The 13940-nt window shown below is 44.9% G+C and overlaps 1 protein-coding gene across 20 annotated transcripts in view; it reads right to left on the bottom strand.

Annotated features, from left to right (window-relative positions):
* Window positions 1-13940, bottom strand: part of LOC125768057 (protein muscleblind) — a 333799-nt gene that overhangs the window by 259431 nt on the left and 60428 nt on the right. For 3 of the 20 annotated variants that reach the window (XM_049435216.1, XM_049435215.1, XM_049435208.1), the window contains exon 3: window positions 5164-5274. The exons of the other annotated variants lie outside the window; for them this stretch is intronic. The gene's annotated coding sequence lies outside the window, so the exon portion shown is untranslated. The remainder of the gene's footprint in view (window positions 1-5163; window positions 5275-13940) is intronic. 20 annotated transcript variants of the gene reach the window in all.

Below are 13940 nucleotides of genomic sequence, written 5' to 3'. Positions count from 1 at the left end.
TAAATACGTACAGAAGTCTCAAAGTAGTATATCTCCACCAGCAAACACACAAACACACTAATTAAAGCCGTACAAAATTAATGAAGGGTGGAAAATCCAGTTCTCGCTTTTTATCAGCCAAACTTTCCACTAGTCTTCAAAATTAGTTCCAATTTTCCTCACGATTGATCACGATTGGTTCGTGCGAATGAGTGAACAGTAAACAGCAAAGCCTGCCAAGTGACGCAACATTTGCTGCAAGATACCTTCCATCATTAGCAACTTCGCTGCAAGATCTTTCATACTGCGCTATCTCGTTTGGTGCTACTTTCTTACCACGTGACGAGTGATTTCTACATGAATTTGCTCCCAATTATTCTAACTCGCACAGAGCATAACACTAAGCATCATCAATGCAGGACGTAAATAGATCGATCTTAGTCACAAAAGGCCTGCCAGGACTTTCTCCCTACGCGTGTGGCACTTTCTTGCAGCGTACGCTTTCATCACCATCTACTAGCAGTGAAAGCAATAACAAGCAACACAATGCATTATTTATTGACCTCAACACGCGAACTATCCAATATCCATTTCACTCTCCTACAATTGCCATTTTACTTTTATCGCCACTCGCCGCTGACGAGATCGTTTCTGAAGAATTCCGAAATACACCCAGACGTAGGTTTACTTGAGGTGCGCTTATACGGCGGCGTATGTCTTTTCCTATTTGCTTTCGGTTTCCCGAATGACCCAATTCCAATGCCTTCCCTTTGTCTGGAACTTATTCTTTAGGGGCGCTGCGAAAGGCCGGAAAAACTGTCAGACTTCAAGACGCAAACTCGAACGCTCCTAAACGTCGCCGCGCGGTTGTATATCTCGCAATGAAAATGTTTCTGTTTTCGCCATTAATTTCGTTATCTAGCTCCAAATATCGAAACGTGACTGCATAAATTACCGTCGACATCTTTCCCTACCCCCCAAAAACTCCCTGGTACTTGTGGCTTTTGGGCAGTAAATTGGAGGGAGCGTACAGTGTAACAGCTCTCTCCCAAACAAGCGAAAAACTTGGATAGTACGCCGTTGAATTCTGTGCAATAATGTGCAATGTTGGGTGTGCGATTTCCACCTCTTCTCCCAAAAAAAAAACGGAGGAAAACATCAAGCACGAACGAAGAAATACTGGGCTTCCCTTTCTACTTCGCTTCGTTCGAAAGCAAAACACCCCAATGTCAACTTCCCTGTGGCTTTTTTCGGATCGATAGCGTTGGCGCGCCGTAATGGCGACAGCTGACAGCACACGAACCACACATCGACACACAAACACATACACGCGTACCACGTGCTGGGCACGACATGACACTCTACTGCGATGGCAATCTGCCATCAGATATTTTGGATCTCCTCTATTTAGACGAAGCCTCCCGACACAGCGCCATGTAGTCACCGTGCGCGAGGTTAGGTTAGGGTGCTGCCAAACGAAATCGAATTCGGATGGATGTAATTTCTTCCCTCCTTCACTCGAAACCGGAGCATCAATTGCTCGTTGGGCTACAGCTGTGTAACAAGAGATCCCCATTACCGATTGTAGGCGCCTTCTGCGTATACCGAATCTGGTTCAGTTGCTTTCACTTTTACCTCCTCCAGTGTAGATCGCCTCGCTACGAAGCAAATTGATACACCATTTGCCCTTTTTTTCGTGCGTCTCCTGGGCGAACTGGCCAAACTGTTGGCACTGTATTGTCGTGTCCGTTTGATTGCATGGCTTTGTTCTCTGGCAGCGGAAAAGGTTACAATTGCTCATCATACTTCCATACAAACAGGCGCATAGTTGGATAACTACTGCACGGTTCGAAGAATATGAATGTCTCGACGTGAAACAGCTGTTTTCATCCTAATTTCCCAAACCATGGCGGTACCGTATGGTTTCAACGCATGTTCTTAATTACACATTTTCAACAACTTCAACTTCTTAAGTGCATACCTAACCGGTGTCGTCGTATGGTAGAGTCAATTAAAATAATTAAAGTTCTTTTTTGCTTCCCCAATCTCTTTGATGACGTTCTTCTTCAGTATGCACCACGCATTCTCCTTACAGACAAGCACCCAACCGACAGTAAACAGCGGAACATTGAAACATGGAACTCGTGTGTGTGTGTAGAATAGTGAAAGTGAACATGTAAAATCTGTTCCCCGAGTTTCCTTGAGGTGGAAAACTGTACGTCACACGACAGCAAAACTTATATGACGACAGGTGGCAGCAGCATAGAATGATGCGGTCCGCTCCATACGGTCCCGTCATAATTCAGACACCTTCGTTCCAAAGGCGAGCCGTGTCACAGTGGTAGTGGGCGTAGATAATGATTACCCCGATGGCTTCTTTGCGTCGAATGAATCGAGAACGTAAAAATATTTCCAAAGTCATCGACAAACATAGAACATACAACTTATACCCGGCTGTTCGGGATTTTGGTAGATAGATTGGCGACAGTTTCATCGGGATCGTCGTACACGACCGAGAGAGGAAATGGTATTTTATTTATAGTACGCACCCACTGCGTCACACCACACCTTGTAAAAGAGCAAATATTATGCACGATCAAAATTATGAGCGTTCAGGTTTTCTACCATGTTAAAATGTCAAACGAAACGTTCCTGTCCGTGTCGTTATTTGGCTTCCCTTTCATGTGTTTCATTCTACATCGGCTTGTCAACTAACGGACCTTGATGAGATGCATACATTTTGTGCAAAATTCCAATGTCCAAGTGGTTTTTTCCCCTTGCATATACAAAATGGCTTATTAATGTGTGTAGTATCCGAAATAGATGCTGGTGAGTAGAGGTGTTTGCGAAAAAATACAAACATGCACTACATCAACTCACAATTTGTATGATCTTTCAACGGGACCAATCTTTGAATTTCTCGTCTAGACCTGGTGGGTTCTGGCTCAAGATCTAGATGAATGAAATTAATTAATCAACCGCGGCCCGGTGCTAATCTTCTTCAGACACCAAGAAAAGCTTCAAGCTGACGTCAATTCTGGATCATCATCTTCAAGTCAAGGTTTGCTCAAAGTTTCCTCCCCCCAAAAAAACACTTACTGCATCAGCTATCGCTTATTAATGAGACATCCATGTACGACAGGTCACTTTCGTGTCAGCGACGTCAAACCTCGTCACCAAGTTACCTGCCTGTACGGCAACTAAATACCACTCGTCTTCACTAGAGGGCGCTCTGTTACGTTTTCTCGCACATGCAGCCGACGACAGCTGGCACATTGATCATTATCATTTCAGCTAGTAGCTGGTCGACCCTTTTCAGAGATCTTCCCCCTACATCTTGAATGGGAGAAGGCATCTCCGCTGCACTGCACAGGACCATCGCCCCTTGACTAGTTGCCGCGAGCTGGCAAACGAAACGGAAATAATTTATTGCAAAGGCGTGTGAACTAGATTGCAATCGGACGCGAGCACGATAAATATAAACCGCGGTACACCACCATCGGGTTTGAGATTTTCGCACATGTACACACACAGACGCACCAAACTATCTTCGCAGAGCGTAAAGTAATGGATGGATAAAATTGAAAACAGCAAACAACTTCCAGTGCCGCAGTGCGGACTGTGTCCATTTCCTTTTGCGCTGCATCTTTTCTAAGCCACGTCTAATACTTACTCCCAACCCTACGGTCTACTACATCCTTACCGTCCGGCAGTAATAGCGACAACCTCACGGACGGATCCGGATACGCCACAGCAAAAAGAATGTTATTTTTTTTCGTTTTCATCGTTCAGCATCCACCCACATCAGCCTCCACCGATCAGTGCGATCGATTCGCAGTTCATTTAATTTGAAATTACTTAATTCGACGATTTATGCGTTCTATCTCGCCCGCCGGATACTGCGGCTATCAGCGAGGACACACGGACACATCTTTCGCTGTTTCTATCCCATCACCAAACGGATTCTGGCACACAGTGGAGAGGGAAAATCCCTCCTCCACCATGGTAACAAAAGCAGTGGGACGGCGTTGAGAGAAAGATGGAATTCAATTTTCCACTTCGGAAACCGTTTCGGTGTTTCTTTTTCAGCTTTTGCTTTAACAAGAAAAACGACTACTTGCGAATAACGAAGAAAAGTTGCTGTTCAAGCGGGAGGGCGGTTGCTGTTTTAGCGTGTGTCCTCCTGTTTTTTTCTTTTCACGCTGTTTAGAAACTGTTTTTTTATTTTTGCTCAATTTTTTATCTTTACCTTCGGTTGATTTTGTTCCCATTTCGTAGAAAAACGAGTTTAAAAATTGGAGCCATTTTATACTTGTTTGCTAGCGAGCACTTGTATTGATATGCATTGATTTCCCTTGGGATTTTATGTGTTTTTAAGAATTTTCGACCGAAACAAAACTCTTCTTACGTGTAAAACACAGTAAGGACACCATTTAAACCAATGTAGTGTCACTTTTTATAAATTCTTACAGAAAATATTTCCTTTCCTGACTGAATATCCTGATTTACATCGATGATAAAATATTGTTTCATGTTGTCTTACATTCTCACAGTATTATTACTATTTTCTACATTTATTTCATCTTTCCTACAGTAGCAAATCTCATCTTCTTAACAATTTACTCAAAATGACTCCACAGATGAGAGAGAAAAAAAAACATAAAATCCATCTTACACCGCTGAGATGAGAATGTAACGCAACATAAATCATTCTTCACTCGCCAACTTCCAAAAAAAAACAACAAATCCAAGCAAGAAGAAAGAACTCAATAAAACACCAAATCACTGCCGCCTTTTACGCCACCTCGGCTTCATCACGGCTGCATCTCGCGCCAAGACGCGCTTTCGCTGGTGCTCGTGAAAGCCAAGGCAGCACACTATTACCCATCAATTATTCCATCTCATTGCGCGCACAAATAGGGATCATTAGGCGTGCTTCTCGGCATATTTAGCGGCGCGAGCTATGGGCGTGTAGGCGCAATGATAAATCTATCACCGGTGGTCCATAAAATTTGCGTTGTTCCTGGCTTTAAAAAAAGGGTCGAACGTGTACGAGCCGGTAGAACATTTTTTCTTTACCTTCAATATTTTAAATTGCGTAGCAGAGACTATTAAGATTTGATTTCAATTATATTTGTTTGCTTCAACCTTTAAAGCGATTTATAAAATCATACCAAAACTCACCAAAGATTCAAGGAAGTCTCTCTAAACACGCAGCAACAAACCATTTGCATGTGACCTTTTTAGATAATGCACCCAAAACCAGCACTGCCGTGAGGAGGCGTGTGTTCTCACCTGTGAATAAAGGAAAAAGTACAAAATAAACACATTAACATATATAAAACCAAACCGCATTCAAAATGGAGGCCGATAAAACTTTAGAACCAGCGTAGCACGGTTTCACTGCTTATTGACGAAGGGTGAGCGGGTATTTGGCGAAGGTGGCGAGGCAAAACTGAATGGCATACTGGTGCAGTGGAACCAAACTAGAAATAATCGAGCACGCCATAACATCGCAACACACGCTCGCCCTCCCAAAGGTTTCAGTTTCTTCATTGGCACGATGCTCCAATTTTTGCATTTTTGCGCCCCTCTGTATCGGACGAATCGGAAAATCGTGTCAATAGTAATCGCATGCAACGTACACCCCCACCAAACACTGTGTGGTTTGGGTCGTGACGTTCGCTTAGAAAAGTGAAAGACTTTATAAAGGGTAGACAAGCGCAGAGCCACTCCTTACAAGGCAATTGGTCAAACCCCCCGAAAGGGATCGTTAGATTGCAAACTGAACCGGTTTTTCCGGCTGGTGGCTATGTTGGGGTGAAACGGTGCAAAGTAAAAGCCTTCCCAAACAAGACTTACTTGTGCTGTGTGCGCCGTTGTCCCTAGCGTTGGTTCGATTCGGAACAGTAAAAGGTCACCCAATGAGGTGAAAGCCTTAGTGTTACCTGTGTAGTACATCAACTACTATCGGCAAGAAAATATCCAATATCACATTACAAATCACTCTAGGAAAGCGGCACAACACTCTAACCGCCTTCGTTCAAGTGTCCTGCGAACCAAACGAACCGTTTAACGAAAGGAAGGTCGTGATTTCTCTGACCTTTTTATACGCTTGACCAACTCCCTCTCGATAAGCTTATGTGACAAAATAGGAAACGAAAACAAATCACTCAAGGTATCGTTTTTTTTCCTGTTTAGCTCTCAGACGAGGAATATCCCCAAAAATGAAGCGAGACAACTGGAGCACAAACCAAAGCAACAAACGAAAAACAATCCAACGGAAAGCCAGAGTTAGCTCAGAGACAAGATTAAGCCACCCCACAAAAACAATTCTTATCACCTCTCTGGAGTGCTGGAGTGATAGAAAGAACCGAAAAAAAACCGCTACAGCATATGGCGCATTCTGGGACGCCATTTTGATATCGGTGTACTACGGTGGTGAGTAGCTTCCTTTTTCATGAATCGTTTGCGTTGCTGTTTTGTAAAATGTTAAGAGAAGAAACAAAAACTTTCCAGCATCGTATCGAAGAATACCGAACCAGAGTTTGATAAGGAACAAGGAGAGCTGATTCCGGAAAATGTGGTGAGAATGTAAAAACACGCACACACACACACACACACACACAAAAAAACAGCACAACACTGGCAAGATTTCGTATCCATTTGCAAGCTTAAATTGATTTATGCTGGGATTTAGTTTCATCGAAACAAATTGATAGCGAAACGGCTGCTTCGTTTCCGATCTTTTCGTTTTTTTTGTTCTGCCTCTGTTTTCTCGCAAGTCAACGAGAAAACCCTTAACTATGCCATCCTGGAGCTGGACCAGCCACCGAGGACTAGGTTGAAAAATGAGAATACGAAACACGACGGTGGAAAATACATCTCCATGGAGTCCTCGTTACGATGGAGTTCGTTGACGACGCCGGGTAAGACGAGCAGTTGCTTGTGAAAGATAAGTTTTTGACCAGCTTTTTCTCGTTGAAGGGTGAGAGAGATCGAAACGGAGAGAAGCGAGAGCCAGATATGAAGCCGAAAAGCGATTCCAAAGCGCTTCATTTGCATGTTATTACTATTACTCTAGACGAGCCATAACGGGGGTGAGTCGAACGACGGAGCTCTCCCCCCTGTACTCTCCAGGCAACGAAACCCAGACGTAGACATACCCCATTCCTTCGCGATGATGATGAGGTTGGTTTTTGTGATCGCTTTCCATTTTCACACAAACACACACACACAGGGTAAACTGCAACTGCACTGCGTTCGGTTGCCCCCGGAGATGCAAAAATCTCAGCACCGGATTTTACGGAGAATGCTTCACCAACAGAGTAAGGCCACTAGCCAGCTCTCGGTAGAGGTTGAAGGCGTGAAAATCGGTGCTGTAAAGCAAGACCCATGCAGCCCTTAAGCGGGCACACTTTGCTGATGCTTTAAAGAAAATTGCATCCTTTAAGAATCGCTTCCTAGCTTGTCAGGCGGATGCACTGTTGAATAAATTAGCACACTCGACTCAGTCTGATCATGGAGCAAAACGCTCAATAAGGAAGTGAATTTTCACGAAACACACTTTAAGTGTTTGCCTTTGGTGCTACAATTTCATTAAAATCCCGTCTTAGCGCTATTGCGTTTTAATTTAGCACTAACAGATCTGCAGGTATTCCTGCAAATAGCTAAAGGAATTTTATAGAAATTTAACCTCGAAAACCGTTGCCTTCACACAATTTTTTATTCTCAATTCTGTCTAGAAATTCCACCAACGGAGTTCATAGTTAATCGACCTTACAGACATGACATGTTGGTAGTACATCTTCTCCTCCACCCAAAAAGCCGAAAAACTCACAAACCATTTCGTAATGTACGCCGGATCTCCAACTCCGGGTCGTTTGTCGAGAATGTTTGCAGGGCGTGTGGGCGTGCGTCCGACGGCACATGTCCAACGTGCGTGAAACATGCGCTCAAACCCTCCAACGATGATGGATATCAACCATCATGCACGAAGTGTCTCCGTCGATCCTCTCCGATCGCCTATTAGCTGACGCGCTCAAGTGGCATCGTGCAGTACGCACCAAACCATCACAAGTTTAAATTTAGACCTTCGCTTACTCATTCGGTCGGATTATGGATTGCACAATATTCACACACACACACACATACAGATGCGTGAACTACCCACTTACATGCTCTGTTCTACACGAACATAAAAGAAGATCCCAAAATGAGATCACATCCTTCCCCAAAAGCAGCGATCCAGCAGCGAGGGCGGACGATATTCTACACTGAAATGGTTTCGGTTCCTTACCTGGGCATTGGGCTATCGTCTAATGTTACCGTTCGGGGTTCCTTAAACTAAGTTCCCAGGAAGTTCATTGCCACGAAACAAAACAAAACAAAACTGATCATTAATCCCATACACGGAGGATTCTTCCTTATCGGCTATCTTATTAACGCAAACGCAAAGAAAGGTATGTCATGTTTTCGAGTCAAGCTACGAAATTTAACACCTCCTCCACACGGTTTCACCACCAGCAAACAATCCGGTTCGGGCTCCCTCCCACACCATAGCCGAGAACCGAGAGGTCTTTGACCAGCCAATATCCAGCAAAACGTACAACAAATCGCCTCTTCAAATGAGTTCATTGGCCTGTGGCCAGCGGCGATGCAAGAACTAGCGAGTCTTACACCACTGCGAAAGGTGACCCAAGCGGTGACCCACCGGCAAGATCACCTCCAACTCTCTGTACAGCCGTCATGTACGTGCGCATCTTGCTTTATTATCCAAATTCGCTCATTCCGCGAGTGCAAACACTTGCTGGGATCTTTATTTGCATCGCCATCACGCATCTCATTCAAAACCATGAATCAATCGTCTCCCTCCGAAGGGAGTCGTCTTTCCAGTGAGTAAACACCTCCGATTGACTCTGACCAAACATCACATGGGGAGAGACTGAACATAACAAATATCTTTTCTTTCAAGTCAATCATGCCCTGCTGTTCGATTTAGAGCGATTCTAGGCACTCCCGGTTCGTGGGTTGTACACGGCAGACGGATCGATTGGTCAATTACGCCTCAAATCGTCCCACGTGCCCACAGGTACGGGTGACAACCAGGTACTAGTTAATGTTTATGTTAATTTATCTGACCATCTGCGAATGGTGGGACTTTTTCCGCTGCTCCACAGTTTGCCAAACACCGTAGAGAGCGAGAGAGAAAAAGATCAATGATCTGACATTACTCTTGGGGGTTGAGGTAGCGGCCAGATGATGCGAGGAAGTGCGCCACGGGGCAAACTAATTTCGAAGGCAAAACGATTGCAGCTAACCCCGTTTTGGGTCTCCCGCTGTCACTCACACATCAAGAAGTACACAAACATCACCATGAGGAGCATGAGATTGACACTTTTTATTAGGGTTTCTTCATGCACTCCCTCGTCTCAGGAATCGTGACTTCTCGCGGGTGTTTCGACCTTTACCCAGAAGCCCTGCAAATGACTCTTGTCCTTAGTCTGCTAGAGAAAGTTATCTCGTAAGCCCTTTCTGGCTCGTAATTCCCTACATCATTGCTCCGTCAACAACACCAACTCCAACTTGCTCCAGTTAGCGCGCGAACGCAAAAATAGCTCTCGACGCGCACGCTTCGTTCGCTCATAGTGCGACAGCTGCGATCATCATCGTCTCGGTCGAGGCCCTTGTCGTCGTTGCAGCATACGCACAGCAAACCGTAGGGAACCGGACGGACAGGCCTCGAGGCGTATGCGCAATCCAAACGATGACGCAATACCCAGAAGCACCCTTGCTCTCCCCCACCAATCGTATAATGTTGCTCTTTCTTCATACATTCCCCCACTGGTGCGTACGAACGTACGTCATATCGCTAACGGAGAGCTGGTTGTAAGCCGGAAAGATTCGTGGTAAAAGTCATCTCGGAACCGGTGTACTTTGGCACCTTATAAGACCGGTAGGGTGCAGGGAAGGGATTAGACCACAAAACCCCTTTCCCGCTTAAGGCATAGCAAGATTACCGATCCAATTGCACCGTGTGGAGTCGGTTCAGGCGTTGCACAACTCCATGGACACGACGCGATCGGTATGCGATTTTTTGTCCATAAAACTAAACTGGAGCTTAGTGTTGCTAAGCATACGCATTTAGACAAAATAAAAACTGGAAAGATTTCCTTTTTGGGGTTACGAATCGTACTAGCTGGGAAGGGTAATGTCGATAAGGTCCGATAAGAGATCCAAACAAACTTTGATAAGATAAAATGCGTTACTACCTTCTGTTCATTATGTGACGAAATCTCTCTCGTATGTTGCTTCCCTTACTTTAAGAGTGAAACATCGTTTAGTTTCTGGATATTCACTTAAAGTTCAGAATTCCGATTGCTGCAAGTTTATTTTGCATTAATCCAAAGCTGTTCTATCAAACGCCACTTAAATTCACGTCTGCTTAATCCATTACTCTCCTTATTTTCTCAGTCACTCCAAGAAACCAGCAAGAAACCATGTGTCACCATGCGTACATACGAGGGTGAGATCATTTGCAAACTGAGGCGCACTACCATTTAGGGAACCCAAGCGTAAGAACTGGACGGCAAAGAAGCACCAACGGTTACTTCGGCAACCCACACACGAAGGGGAATAACGGCGTGGAGTGCTTCTAAAATGTCATTTCATGTTCAAGAAGATTCCTGTGCGTTTGCTGTGTAATATGTGGGATGTAGCGAAGAAGTGTCCATTGAATTCAAATGTTCACTATTTCCCCTTATTTCGTAACTGCAGGGACTGCTAGTGGTCACGAAGTAGTGATGGTCGGAAGCCATTAGTGTTTCGCGGGTTATGCACGTAAATCTCACGACCCAGTGTGGAGTTAGCCGCAAGCCAATAGCCATAGAGGGTTTGGATCAATCAGACTTCAGTATTTTTGGCTGTGCGTGAGTGACCTTTGAAGAGTGACCAGTATTTGTTTCTCGATTAACTTCGGACCGTATAAGGTCATTGGTGCCATTTATAATTCGTGCCTTTTTTGCAGTTTAACTTCACGTCATGAATTTTATGTAATTCATGGATTGACTACTAAACCTTCCTTTTTATTTGATAGCAGAGTTTAAATAAAAAATACACGAATAAAACAGAAACATATACAGAATGTCTCTTTCATACTCACAACTAATCCTTTAAAATGAAATAAAATGCTCCCAAAAACATCACCGAAGTGTGTGACCGTCATTAGCAAATACTTTCCCCCACTGCACTATGGGCGCAATTAAAAACGGCTGTTTTGGTTGTGCTGTGTTGCGCTTCAGAACAGAATATAATGACAAAAACATGCACGCATGCAATGGGAACGCGTGTGGAATGTGCATGTGCGTACCTTTAAGCTGCAGATGAGAAGCATCGTTTGTCGCACAAAATCCCATCGGCAAACATTTCGTCCACGCGGGTATTGTAGATCGATGCAGTTAAAGCGTAGTATGATAGTGACACGCTTCCTTGAGGGTACCTTCCCTCCCATACCGGGCGGCTGGAGTGTCGAAGGTAAGCGACGCGCCAGTAGCTCACGGAAATCATTAAAGAGGCACCCTGCCGGGGAGACCCATCGATAGAAGCGGCAAGCGTTGCGTATCTGATCCGGTACTCCGAACCAAGGCAAGCCCGGAAGCAAGCCCGAGTATCAGTGTCGTGATGCATTTGTCACCAACATACACACAAACAAACGCACAGAAGTGCACAACACGATGCTAGATAAGGGTTTGCTATTGAAAAATGCTTTTTTTTTGTGCAGCCGCCCATCCAATTCATTCGAGATCATCTAGGATATTGTCGGATTTGGTGTGAGGGAGAAAATCTTTTAAAGCGATATGGCCACAGTCAATTGAAAGTGCAATAACCAGTTTCTGCCTATATCAGATCCAATTTATGTACAATGTACACCCATACAGACAAATGCCGGTTTTGAATCAGGAAAAAGGAATCGATAAACGTTGCTTATGTCGCTCATTGTAGAGTAGGAACAAGGGAGTAACTTTTACTATCGCATTTGTTTACCGAATCCCCCCTCAAACGACACGACAACTTTCCCAGCAATGCTGTAGGGGATTTTAAACGGGATGGAACTGCACTGGCACTCGGAGTGGGCGTGTTGGGAGTGTATTCCACTAACTGCCTCACATTACCCCCCAACATAGACTCCACATACGTGCAAGGCGAAACTACACGCCGGCAAAGGCGCTGTCTAAACTAGTTTCGCAATCAATTAGGTCGACCATCAGGACGATGGCGTACAACGACGGGAGAGGAGTTCTGTAGGGCGCCCAAGCAGAGATCGTTTGTCAGCATCGTTTGCAGCACACCTTAACCACAGTTCTCCATTGGGGACCTATCGATATCCGGAGGGTGTACTGCGAAAATCTGAGACACTGCAAACATTGGATGGTAGAATTCCTTACCATCTCTACATCCAAATTCGGGTGGAGTGTAGTGAGATATTATGCTCAAAGGAATTTCCTACCGACATTCCCTTGCTTTCCATGTGTGTGTTTGTATGGTGTTAGATGCAAGATATCTGTATCTCCAAAAACCCGGACACAAATGAATGCATTCAACTAGCTCTCAGTAGCTTCTAGAACTACGCACGGTAAAAGCGAAATTGATAATCCGACCACGTTGCGGAGCGTGGTTCTCGAGACTCGGTACAATCAACTCACGTTTCTACAAAGTAACGCTGTATCTCCAAGGTTTCCTAAACGTCAACCAAACAGCGGCCACAGACCGGGGCTCGGGACAGTAGGCGCTCGAGTATCGATTAAACGACGCTAACGACGAACCACCACATTTTGACTTCATGTCCATACAAAACCTGTCCGATCGGGCGGCATAACGTTCTCAAGTCATGCTCGATAGTGCAATGAATGCAAGTTCTCAACCAACAGCACAGCAGAAGTGGATACCAGAGAGAAGAAAAAACGGCAATACTTTGAAGACAACTGGTCCAATGATTTCCCCCGAGAAGGGAGAACGGTAGACATCAGGTAGTTGGTAATGGGGAGGGGAGCAGTAGCGAAAGCGAATTCCATGTGGGCGTACGAACATGGCGCTACGGTATCCGATTGCAAACCACACGACGTAGCCGACGACGTTGCCGGTAACCTTCCCTGCTGCGCCATCTGCAGCTGACTGCAGTTCATTGCATTCACCTACATATTGCACACCACTGAGAACAAACACACACACCCAGGGTGGAAGAAAACGCGATGTGGAGAACCACGCCACAGAAAAAAAATAGCCCCTCCGGCTCCAGTTTGAACGTGTTCTGATTCTTTCGCTTTGGCAGTGACGGGGGGTCTAGAAAACGCGTTCCGTTCACCCACGTGGTGGTTTTTCTCAATGCGAAACGATTCGAGAGATCAACCATTACCCCCCAAAACGGGTTTCCTTTTGTATGCTCTCTTCTTTTTCTCTCTGTCTGCTCTTGGGGGTTGGAAAGTTAAAACAGGATTTTTGTTTTGTCCGATCGTATGGTAGACATGATTCATTTATAGCTTACTGTGAACGGTAGTCTGTTATGGGGATGTCCAAAACGGCACCCAGCCTCGTAATTGGAAACAATAGGAGCAAAGTGCAATTGTACCAACAGATTTTCATTTGTGCAAACTAACCCACTCCTCGTCCCGTCCCGTGCCATTCCAATTAGAGCTATCTTTCAATCAAAAAGACCAATGAGTGATTCAACCCAATCGATCCGGATGGGTTCAGAACAGTGTCCTGTCATCGGCAGAACTATCACACAGCAGCCTACACAGCAAGGCCAGCGAGAAGATAATAAAACCGGTAAACACAACCCACATAACCGATCGTTTACGTTTATCCATTCGGGTCGAGTGCTGCTGGCAGGAATGGTTCTCCAATATAAGTGCGAATACAAAAGACTACAGTACGCGTAGAGTCTTCTTCGACTTGGCGAACTG

Source organism: Anopheles funestus, chromosome 3RL (assembly GCF_943734845.2).
Source record: "Anopheles funestus chromosome 3RL, idAnoFuneDA-416_04, whole genome shotgun sequence".
In the NCBI taxonomy this organism is placed as follows: domain Eukaryota; kingdom Metazoa; phylum Arthropoda; class Insecta; order Diptera; family Culicidae; genus Anopheles; species Anopheles funestus.
The sequence above is the reverse complement of the archived record's forward strand: the minus strand, read 5'-3'. Positions and strand labels throughout refer to the sequence as shown.